This window comes from Lactuca sativa, chromosome 4 (assembly GCF_002870075.4).
Source record: "Lactuca sativa cultivar Salinas chromosome 4, Lsat_Salinas_v11, whole genome shotgun sequence".
In the NCBI taxonomy this organism is placed as follows: Eukaryota; Viridiplantae; Streptophyta; class Magnoliopsida; order Asterales; family Asteraceae; genus Lactuca; species Lactuca sativa.
Window position 1 is genome coordinate 202510987 of NC_056626.2, and position 10805 is coordinate 202521791.

The window sequence follows — 10805 nt, forward strand, 5'->3', positions numbered from 1 at the left end:
GATATTATCATCTCATGATCACTCGAGATAAATTCCATGAAGTGATACAAGTGAGCGCGGGTTTAATCCAATACTCATACCTTATGAGCACTCATGAATGTTGCAGTAAACATTGCTATGTCTAATACGATTCAGACACATCTACAAGCCATATTCATGACAATCTTACTTCAATACCTACTTCCAACGTATGATCAACTGTGGATAGTTTGAATAATATGATATAACGTAACATAATTATCCTGGAAGTCAAAACTGTTGGATATAGTGTCTAAGTCCATAACTATATTTGGTATGTACTTGATCCGACCCGGCATGGTCCATTTGGGTTGCATGGCATTGCAATACTTGGATAGACAAAATGAGAGAAAGGACACTTATGGTTATTAATATATTATATAATAACATTATTATTATTTAATTAGTGTTGATCAAGAATTAGTTTAGAATTAATTTGGTGATCAATATGAGACTAATTAAATATATAGGGTTGATTATGTCAATCATCTATTCTTTTATAGTGGGCTAATGATCCATGGTTTATGGAGTTGGGCTATAACCCATTAGGAGCTCCATGGATATTCCATGGGGGTTACAAACCCATGGATCATTAGAAATGAAGAGTCATGACAATTAAGGGCATACATGTGTAAACCCTAATTGTGACAACACTATAAAAGGGACCCTATGGCTAGCAAAATTGGTAACTAGTTGATTCTAAAAGGGAATAACTGATTTTGAGTGTTAGTGACATTCTCTCAAGTTATTCCAAGTCTTGTGGTGTTGTGTGAAGCATTTGAGGCGCAACATCTGGGGTGCTAGGCTCACAAAGTCATCAAGGAATCCAAGCAAAAAGAAAGGTATGTACTTCTAATAGTTTTATATTACATGTTACCCATGCCATGCTAGTTAGGAAGGAAACCTTGGAAAATCAAATTTGCATGTATTTTAGCGAAAACATAGATCCAAGGTTTATAGGGTTGCATGTACACCATAGGAGTGTTAGAATGCTCAAAACCCATCAAAAACATGCAAAATGAAACAATAGTAAATGATTGACATAAGATAGTACCATACTAGTAAATAAAAACACCTTTTATTTAAGCATCAAATGTCAATTACATTTCAACTATTACAAGTTTCGAAAGCTATCTAATCACTAAAACTAATATCATCCTTCAGCTCAATGCGCCTCGCATGCGGTCAATGCTTAACCCTACTCGATCCTTCGCGAGGGGATCTACTGGGTTTTCATCCAATGATACCCTCTTTGCCACGAGGAGTCCTTCTTCTATTCGATGTCTAATGAAGTGGTATTTCTGTCAATGTGCTTGGATCTGCCATGATCCCTTGGTTCCTTGGCTAAGACAACTACACTTTTGCTGTCACAGAAAATATTCATAGGCTCCTTTTCAGCTAGCACAAATCCAAGATCTCTCATGATGTTCATCAGCGATATTTCCTCCTTTGCCGCCTCGCTTGCTGCTATGTACTCTGATTCACAAGTTGAATCACCTACTGTCTCCTGCTTGGAACTTTTCCAAGTGATATTGCTCCTCCATTTAGAGTAAAGACCTATCCCGACTGAGAGCGGAAATTATCCCTGACGGTTTGATAGCTGGCATCGCTATACCCCACCACTCTCAAGTCATCACTCCCACCGAGGGTAAGGACCCAGTCCCTAGTCCCCCGTAGGTACTTGAGAATGTTCTTTACCGCAATCCAGTGAGCATTGCCAGGATTCCCTTGATATCTGCTGACCATGCTCAAAGCAAAGGCCACATCAGGGCGAGTACAAGTCATAGATGTTGGATTAGGTGTCTAAGCCCATAACTATTATTGGTATGTATTCGACTCGAGAGTAGCATGGTCCATTTGGGTTGCATATCATTAGGACAATTTGTTAGGATGGACTTTTGAGAGAAGGTTATTTATGGTTTATTAATATATTATAAGTTATAATATATTAATATGAAATCATATGTTTTAATTAGTGTTGATCAATAATTAATTTGGAATTAATTTAGTGATCAAAAGATACCAATTAAATCTATGGTGACTAATTATGGTAATTAGTTATATTTATATGTGTTGGGCTTATGATCCATGTTGGACCAAGTTTATGTATGGATACATAAAGAGTTAGGCCACATGAACCATGGATCATAAAACCCATGGGTATGGGTTTGGGTTATACCTATGACTCCTAGAGTTCAACACATATAAATACATATGTGATAACCTAAAACCGCCACCCCTAGTATGTGCATGCATGTTCTTGGAGTTCATGAAGGTTTTGGAGTGCATGGACATTCTCTCTCAAGTCCTACCTTTGTCCTTGATGTGTTGTGACTTCATTTGAGGCTTCCACACTATTGGGGCTAAGCTCTTAAGGCCAAATGCATCAAGACTTCCAGCCATATGAAAAGGTATGTTACACTAACTAGTATCTTGTGTAGTTTACATCTTTGTATGCTAGTTATAGGCTTAATACCTTGGAATCACCTTTGCATGTATAATTAGTGAAAACATAGATCCAAGGTATTTAGGGTTGTATGTGCACCATAGGATGTTGTATTATACCAAAACCCAACAGTGGTATCAGATCCATGGGTTGTTTTCAATTATACTTGATGCAAGTTGCTAGAAAAAAACTGAAAAAATCGAATTTTTTGCTGTCTGGACAGTAGACTCGACGAGTCCAATGATGGACTTGACGAGTCCATGAACAAATTCATCCAACTCGTTGAGTTGGTTCATGCACTCGACGAGTTGGACCCCCTGACAACATATCTTCGAGTTTTTTTTGGCCTGTTTTGGATTAGAATCATTACCACAAAGTGTTTTTGTTCATAAAATTTGTTTTTGATACTATGGTAATGTTTATTCTCATTCAAATAAAGGATAATTGTCAAAGTTTCAAGATTTATGTTAATTTATGTGATTAGCTAAGTTCTTGAAAATTGGTGATATGAATTGTTTTTGTTTATGAGTTAGTTTAGATTAATAGAAAAAAATTATGTGATAGTTGTTTTCAATCCAAATTAATCTAGAAGTTGTTCATAATATGTGTTTTTGTAACTTGTCCTCAAGTTACATGAAAAGTCACATTTATGAATTTTAAAACTCATAAAATTTCCATAAGTTATGAAAAATGAAGAGTCACATTTTTTAATTGCTTTTAAAGTCTTCCAAAACTTTTCTACAAGTTATGGAACTTGAAGAGTTTTTCCATTAAACCACTTTAAAACTCCTATGTTATGGAAACCATAAGTTTTTGAATTGTTCAAAACTTGTCCTCAAGTTTTGGAATTTGTAAAGTTTCCCCCCATGAATACTTTAGTTCCAAGTTAACCCTTAGAGTTTTAAAAGTTAAAATTCAACCTTTATACTATTATAATATTAATAGTTAATACTTATATATATATATATATATATATATATGTATGTATACGAACAAAGTCAGTCTTACCGTTAGTAGGCCTCATTCACGAAGCCGGTCTATAAGGGGGGTATAAGGTAACTGCCTATAAAATGGCAGGTTAATGGGTGTCTACTCTCACCCACCGCTTCCTTGACCGGTGGATGGTCGTTATCCAAACAGGTTTGACAGGACTATAATTCTAGCTTCATTAAAAGTATAATGATAATTACTAAGTAACTAAACACTTATTAAATTCCCAATATTAGTTACTTAGGAAAGTGTGAATTTAGTGCTAACCCATGAAATTACACTTTGTAGCTTACCAAGTCGTTGGTGGAGCGTGTTTGGGTAACCGACATACTAACATGGACTAGTAAGAGTGGCAAATGGTGACTTAATGTTTATCATAGATCGGTGGAGCGCGTGTGTGTAACCGGAACATCGATTAGGTGATAAATATTAAGGATACCAAGTCAATTTGAATGGTTATTCACACCTTGTTTTGTGACCCTCGGTATCCCAGTTACAAAATTTGAGAGGGCACAATCGAGGTTGAAACATGTCATTGAAAAGTTCAATGAATCTCAAAAGATCTAGGAGTTTCAAATCCAATTAAAACCTAATAAATTATTTCGTTTTTCATGGTGGAAATTGGTGAATCGTCATTCGCCTACCTTCAAATATCTTATAGCTTGGATTACGACATCCCTCTTCCAAGTTATAAAATATTGTGTTGGGTCCTAGCCTTAATATTGCATATTGGGTGTTATATTAAGGACTTAAAAATCAAGTAACTTGAATCTATCCCATTGTAGATGTCTATTTTAGACATCTATGATCTTCCAAAATCTCTTGGAATTTCACTTCCTCCACCCCTCCAATTATTCTCCCTAACCCACAAGTTCAAGGTCACTCAATCCCTATTGGCAAGCAAGATCTATGTGTGATCACATCTTGGAGATGAAGTCACATATTGACCAAGTCTTGAGAAATTTGGATGTTCAATCACTTTCTAAGTCACATAGTGAGTTCTTTTGGGACTACTATGTGACAGACCATGACTTGACCCTTAATGATCTTACCTATTTGCTTGGTGCTGCTGAGTCAGCAATGATTTTGAGCACTGGTGAAGCAAATTCGAATGGAAGATCGACTTCCCAAACTTTCATGGGCATTGACAATGGTAACATTGGAAATCCAGAAAAGCTTTCTCTTCCCAATGGAAAGGGATCAACCATAGTCGACTTGGTTGACCAAATGGTAAAGAAAAAGGCTAAGTATGAGATAGACTCGTTTACCATTCCCAAAGATTCCGTATGTTTCTGTTGCCAAAGGAAGGGGCATTGGTTGCAAAGCTGCCTATTTACCTGAAAGATCATATGGATGGTAAAGTCAAAAAGGTTTGACTCTACTTTGGGTAAAATCCACTATCTAACTCTATTAACTTCCTATTCCGAGATTCTTATTACATGATGTGACTAAATCAGATGTTGATGTTTTAAGAATCAAAGAAAGATAGGAAGATTAAAGGAAGTATATGATGATTCTAATCGCGAAGATGGATTTCGATCACATGGTTCGGTGAATACAATTTTAAGCTGTTGCTTAAGAGTTATGACAAATTGCTTAGGAATGCATAATAACATAATTTTCATATGCATTTGCATTGTAAGGATAAGTTTTTCCGCAAGTTTTAAAATAAAATAAAATTTTAATTTTATTTATTTTAAATATCCTTACAATGGCATTTGTGAAAAATTATTGTTTATATGGTTCCATTGATAGCAATATTGGAAAAATGGATTTGATTCTTTCGTTTGTGGAAGTGTCATAATTTACCAAATAAGGAAAGATTCTCATCACCCAAGTTTCAGTTGGATTTAACTTGGAATCATGCGACTTGTATTGTATGATGAATGAGAATTTTCATCTTTGGGAAATTAAGACTAATTCATTGTTCACATGTATATGTGAGTCAAGTGAAGGATTAGGGGATCGGGTACACTTGAGTGTACACTGGTCAGGTCCACCATAAAGAATGATGGGACTATTCGTCATGATTTACTAAAGCTTAGTAAATATGATTATACTTACAAGTTTAAGTATAATTCTGAAACATTGGAAACGTATCAATGTTGGGCAGAACGAATAAGAAGAATCAAATAAGGCAGAAAGATAAAAGTTTCTCCAATATGAAAAGATGGGAGAGTACTTGAGTATCTTGTTTTATGATTATCTTAGTGATTATGAAACCATATCACAATTGATTCTATAAAGGACATCTTAGTGCATTTGTTTGGCTAAGAAGAGAAATCGTGAATTGTTGAAATGGTTAAAATCAAAAAGATGAATCATACTTCGTTCCATAACAAATCTTAGAGTCATACTCCAAGATTGTAATTTGAGTGACAAAATCTTAAGAAGCTTTAAAACACTTGTCAAATGTAGAATGATATGTTTCTTATTATTGTACATTTGAAATTGGCAAGTTTTGATGTCTTGGATAAGACAAAGACCAACTAAGACCAATTGTGTGAAGTGTTTTTCTTGATAAGAATCCGCACTAATTCTTGAATATTTGTTTGTCAAGGAATGATTCTTGATAAGAGAATCTTATATGTCAAGAGGACAGTGGGAGTCTTAAAGGTCTTGAAAGTTTCAAAAACTAATCAAGGGTGAAACCTATTGTTTATCACTAGCACACGACTTGAGGTTTGTAACCCATCGTGTTGACATATTCTTATTTTTGTGCCCATTCCAGTCAAAGTTGACTATGCATGTGAGTTCTATGTGTTCTCAGTTGTTTAGATAACAACCTGGAAGCAGTGGTAGGCTTTTGTGCTGCCAAGTGGCAAGGAATTATCCATCCAATTAAACAAACTACTCAACAAAGGATTCATTAGACCGAGCTTCTCACCTTGAGGAGCACCAGTCTTATTCGTAAAGAAGAAGGATGGATCTTTCTGCATGTGCATCGATTACCGAGAACTCAACAAGCTCACTATCAAGAACCGACATCCCCTACCACACATTGATGACTTGTTCGACCAACTCCAAGGAGCTAGTTATTTCTCAAAGATTGATTTGAGATCCGAGTATCATCAGCTGCGAGTCTTGGAAGGAGATGTTCCCAAAACAGCCTTTCGAACTCGTTACGGTCACTACGAGTTTGTAGTGATGCCCTTTGGATTAACAAATGCACCAACGGTGTTCATGGACTTAATGAACCGAGTGTGTCGTTCATTCCTGGACAAATTTGTGATCATGTTCATAGACGATATACTCATTTATTCGAAGAATAAAGAAGAACACGGTCAACACCTCCGACAAATCTTGGAAACTATAAGAAAAGAAAAGCTATACGCAAAATTCTCAAAGTGAGAATTTTGGATTCGAAAAGTAGATTTCCTAGGTCATGTAGTTAGCAAAGACGGGATACACGTGGAACCTTCCAAAATCAAGGCAATCGAGAACTGGACAGCTCCTAGAACCCCAACATAAATCCGACAATTCTTGGGCCTTGCTGGCTGTTACCGAAGGTTTATACAAAACTTCTCGAAGATTGCTAAACCACTTACCACCTTGACCCATATGGGTGTAACTTTCAATTGGGGAGAAAGACAAGAAGCAAAATTCCAAACACTGAAGCAAGCACTATGCAGCGCACCTATATTGTCCTTGCCTAAAGGAATAGAAGACTTCGTGGTCTTCTGTGATGCATCTAATCAAGGTCTTGGATGTGTTCTGATGCAATGAGGAAATGTCATCACCTACGCCTCGAGACAACTCAATACGCACGAGGTCAACTACATTGCACACGACCTCGAACTGGGAGTAGTCATTTTCGCCTTAAAGATTTGGAGACACTATCTCTATGGCACGAAATTCACAATCTTTACCGATCATAAGAGCCTTCAATACATCCTCAATCAAAAGGAACTCAACATGAGGAAAAGACGATGGGTTGAGCTGTTGAATGACTACGAATGTGAAATTCGTTATCATCCAGGAAAAGCGAATGTGGTAGCTGATGCTCTTAGTCGAAAGGAATACTCAAGCCGCCGAGTGAAATCCTTAACCATGCCGATCCATTCACACCTGTCCACGCAAATTAAGGAAGCTCAGAAGGAAGCCTTGAAAGCAGAGAATGTGACGGGTGAAGCCTTGAGGGGAATAGATAAGAATTTTGAAGTCAAGGATAACGGAGTTCATTACTTCGTGGGTCGGATCTGGACACCGAAGTTTGGTGGATTCAGAGACGTGGTCATGAATGAGGCTCATAAGACTCGATACTCCGTGCATCCAGGTTCAGACAAGATGTATTTGGACCTCAAGAGATTATATTGGTGGCCGAACATGAAAGTAGAGATCGCTACCTATGTGGGCAAGTGTCTGACTTGCGCCAAAGTCAAGATAGAGTACCAAAAGCCTTCAGGATTAATACAACAACCTGAAATACCCGAGTGGAAGTGGGAGCGGATAACCATGGATTTCATAACCAAATTACCCAAGACAGCAGGTGGGCTAGACACCATCTGGGTAATCGTCGATAGGTTAACAAAATTCGCACACGTTCTACCAATAAAGGAAACCGACAAGATGGAGAAGCTAGCTCGAATATACATCTGAGAGATTGTACGACTACATGGTGTACCAAGATCCATTATCTCTGACAGAGATAGTAGGTTCACCTCGCGATTCTGGCAGTCGCTGCAAAAATCACTAGGAACGAGACTAGACATGAGTACCGCTTACCATCCATAAACCGACGGTTGAAGTGGGAGGACTATACAAACCTTGGAAGATATGCTAAGAGCTTGTGTAATCTATTTTCGTAAAGCATGGGATACCCATTTACCACTAGTCTAATTCTCGTATAACAATAGCTATCACTCCAGCATTAAAGTTGCTCCATTCGAAGCCCTCTATGGCCGCAGGTGCAGATCTCCACTGTGTTGGGCTGAAGTGGGTGACACGCAACTAGCCAAGGGACAAGTGCCCGATAGCGCTCGCACAGGCCCGAAAATTATAAGAGAAACAACTGAGAAGATTGTACAAATTCGGGAACGACTAAAAGCTTCAAGAGACAGACAAAAGAGTTATGCGGACAAAAGACGGAAGCCCTTATAATTTTAGGTTGGAGACCGAGTGCTATTAAAGGTCTCACCCTGGAAAGGGTTAATACGTTTAGGAAAACGTGGGAAACTAAACCCAAGGTATATCAGACCATTCGAGATCCTTGCGAGGATCGGACCGGTAGCATACAAACTTCGACTACCGCAGGAACTCAATAATGTACATCCTACCTTTCATGTGTCAAACTTGAAGAAATGTTTTTCTGATGAGACCCTCGTCGTCCCTCTAGACGAAATCGAAATCAATGAGAGTCTCCACTTTATAGAGGAACCAATTGAGGTCATGGATAGGGAAATTAAAAGAACAAAACAAAGTCACATACCCATTGTGAAGGTCCGCTGGAATGCAAAACAGGGACCTGAATACACTTGGGAGTGAGAAGATCAGATGAAAAAAAAGTATCTGCATCTCTTTCCCTAATCCACAAATATTTACTTTACATTTAATTTCGGGACGGAATTCTCTCTAACGGGGGGATGATGTGACAACCCGATATTTCAAATAAATGTAATGACCTAAAAAGTCAAGAATTGTAATCTCTTTTGATATAATGAAATTAGCGTCAAAAATAAAATGTTCAAAATTCTCTATTGGGTTGCCTAAAATGATAGTTATCATGTCAAGGTTTTCAGAAATACAAAGACCAACAAAATCCGAGTTATAACGAAGAAGTTATAACCAACCTAAGATTCACAACAAAACCCTCAATACGATTAAACGTAAAATGCGAAGTTTTAATAAAATACTTTTTATCCTTAAGTATCTAAATGAAAATCGTAGATATCATTGAACCGTGAACATGCATAAAAAGAACATCAAACTCCGACTTCGTATGAGGAAGTTATGATTTTTTTAAGTTTCGGGATAGCGGTAGACAACTAAAAACTCGAAGTAGAGATCGAGGGATTTTTGGCTGAAATAACCTAAATAAGAATCGAAGATCTCAATAATAGTAGCGCAACGGTAAAAAGTCTGACGATAACGGACACCGGATGAAGAAGTTATGGATTTTTAACAGACTTTTCCTGTCCTGGCCTGTTAAAAATATAATATTAAAAATAAATTCAAAATTAGCCGACGGAGTCTAAACGAGAGTTGTAGAGCATAATCTCACCTACGCATGGATACAAAGAACGTTGAAAACGGAGCTCGTACGCGGAAGTTTTGGATTTTACAAGTTCGAGACACGAAACTCGAGACTGTCAGGCGGCTCACGACGTGAACCTATAACTGATGGGTTCCAGAGCCTATCAACGAGTTGTCAAGTCTAAGGAGGAAGACCAGGCCGAGCTCACGACGTGAGCCACCCATGCTCACGACGTGAATTCTCAAAATTCACCCCTATAAATAGAAAACCGATGGTTTCGGGTTTAGGTGCTAAATTCTCTTCTCTCTCGTGCCAAAGCTCTGTGTTTTAACCCCCGAAGCCCCGGTCTTCACATCCAAGTTCCGAAGGAAGGTTTTACACTTCCGAGATTCCCGAGAAATCAACATTCTCCTGTCGAAGTTTTACTCGGTTTTCATCTCACCATCTTCACTCTCCCAAGTGAGTTCATACCCCTATAACTACGTTTTCAAATGCTTTGTAATGCTTTTATACACTTTTAAGGGGGGAAATACAAGTAAACACACGATTATCCTCGTGTGAATAACATAGGTCTTTTGCTATACTTTTGGTTATAATCAATCATATGTGATTTATAACTATTATACGAAAACGTTCTCATGCAACATATCACGATAACACTTTGTCCTTTTAAAATGAAACATGTTGTTATATAAATATCAAACACTTTATTTATATTTTGAGTATAAATGTTAAATAATGTTATTTCAAATGTTATACTTTACATACAAAGTCGACACTACACTAGGGTTTACCATACAAACGAAACACACTTTTGGAAAAACTATAATAGGTATAGTTTACAAGGAAATCATGAGATTTTACATACTATAACTAATATATCAAGGAAATACTTTCATATACAAGAACAAATGGACTTTTCATACGTAAATCTATTTGATACTAAGTTTTGTGAGACATTCAACTTCACGTACTTTCAAGTATGCAGTTAAAGTCCTATATTATATACCATTATCTCTTGTAGGGAGAGCGTGATACTTGTGTATAGATCTATACAGGATTGACAATCCCGCACCTAAACTGTTAGCTACAGTTAGACGGGCAGGTCTGGGGTGACAAATGTCATAACATTCCAATGCCTGAAGAACGTTGCTACAC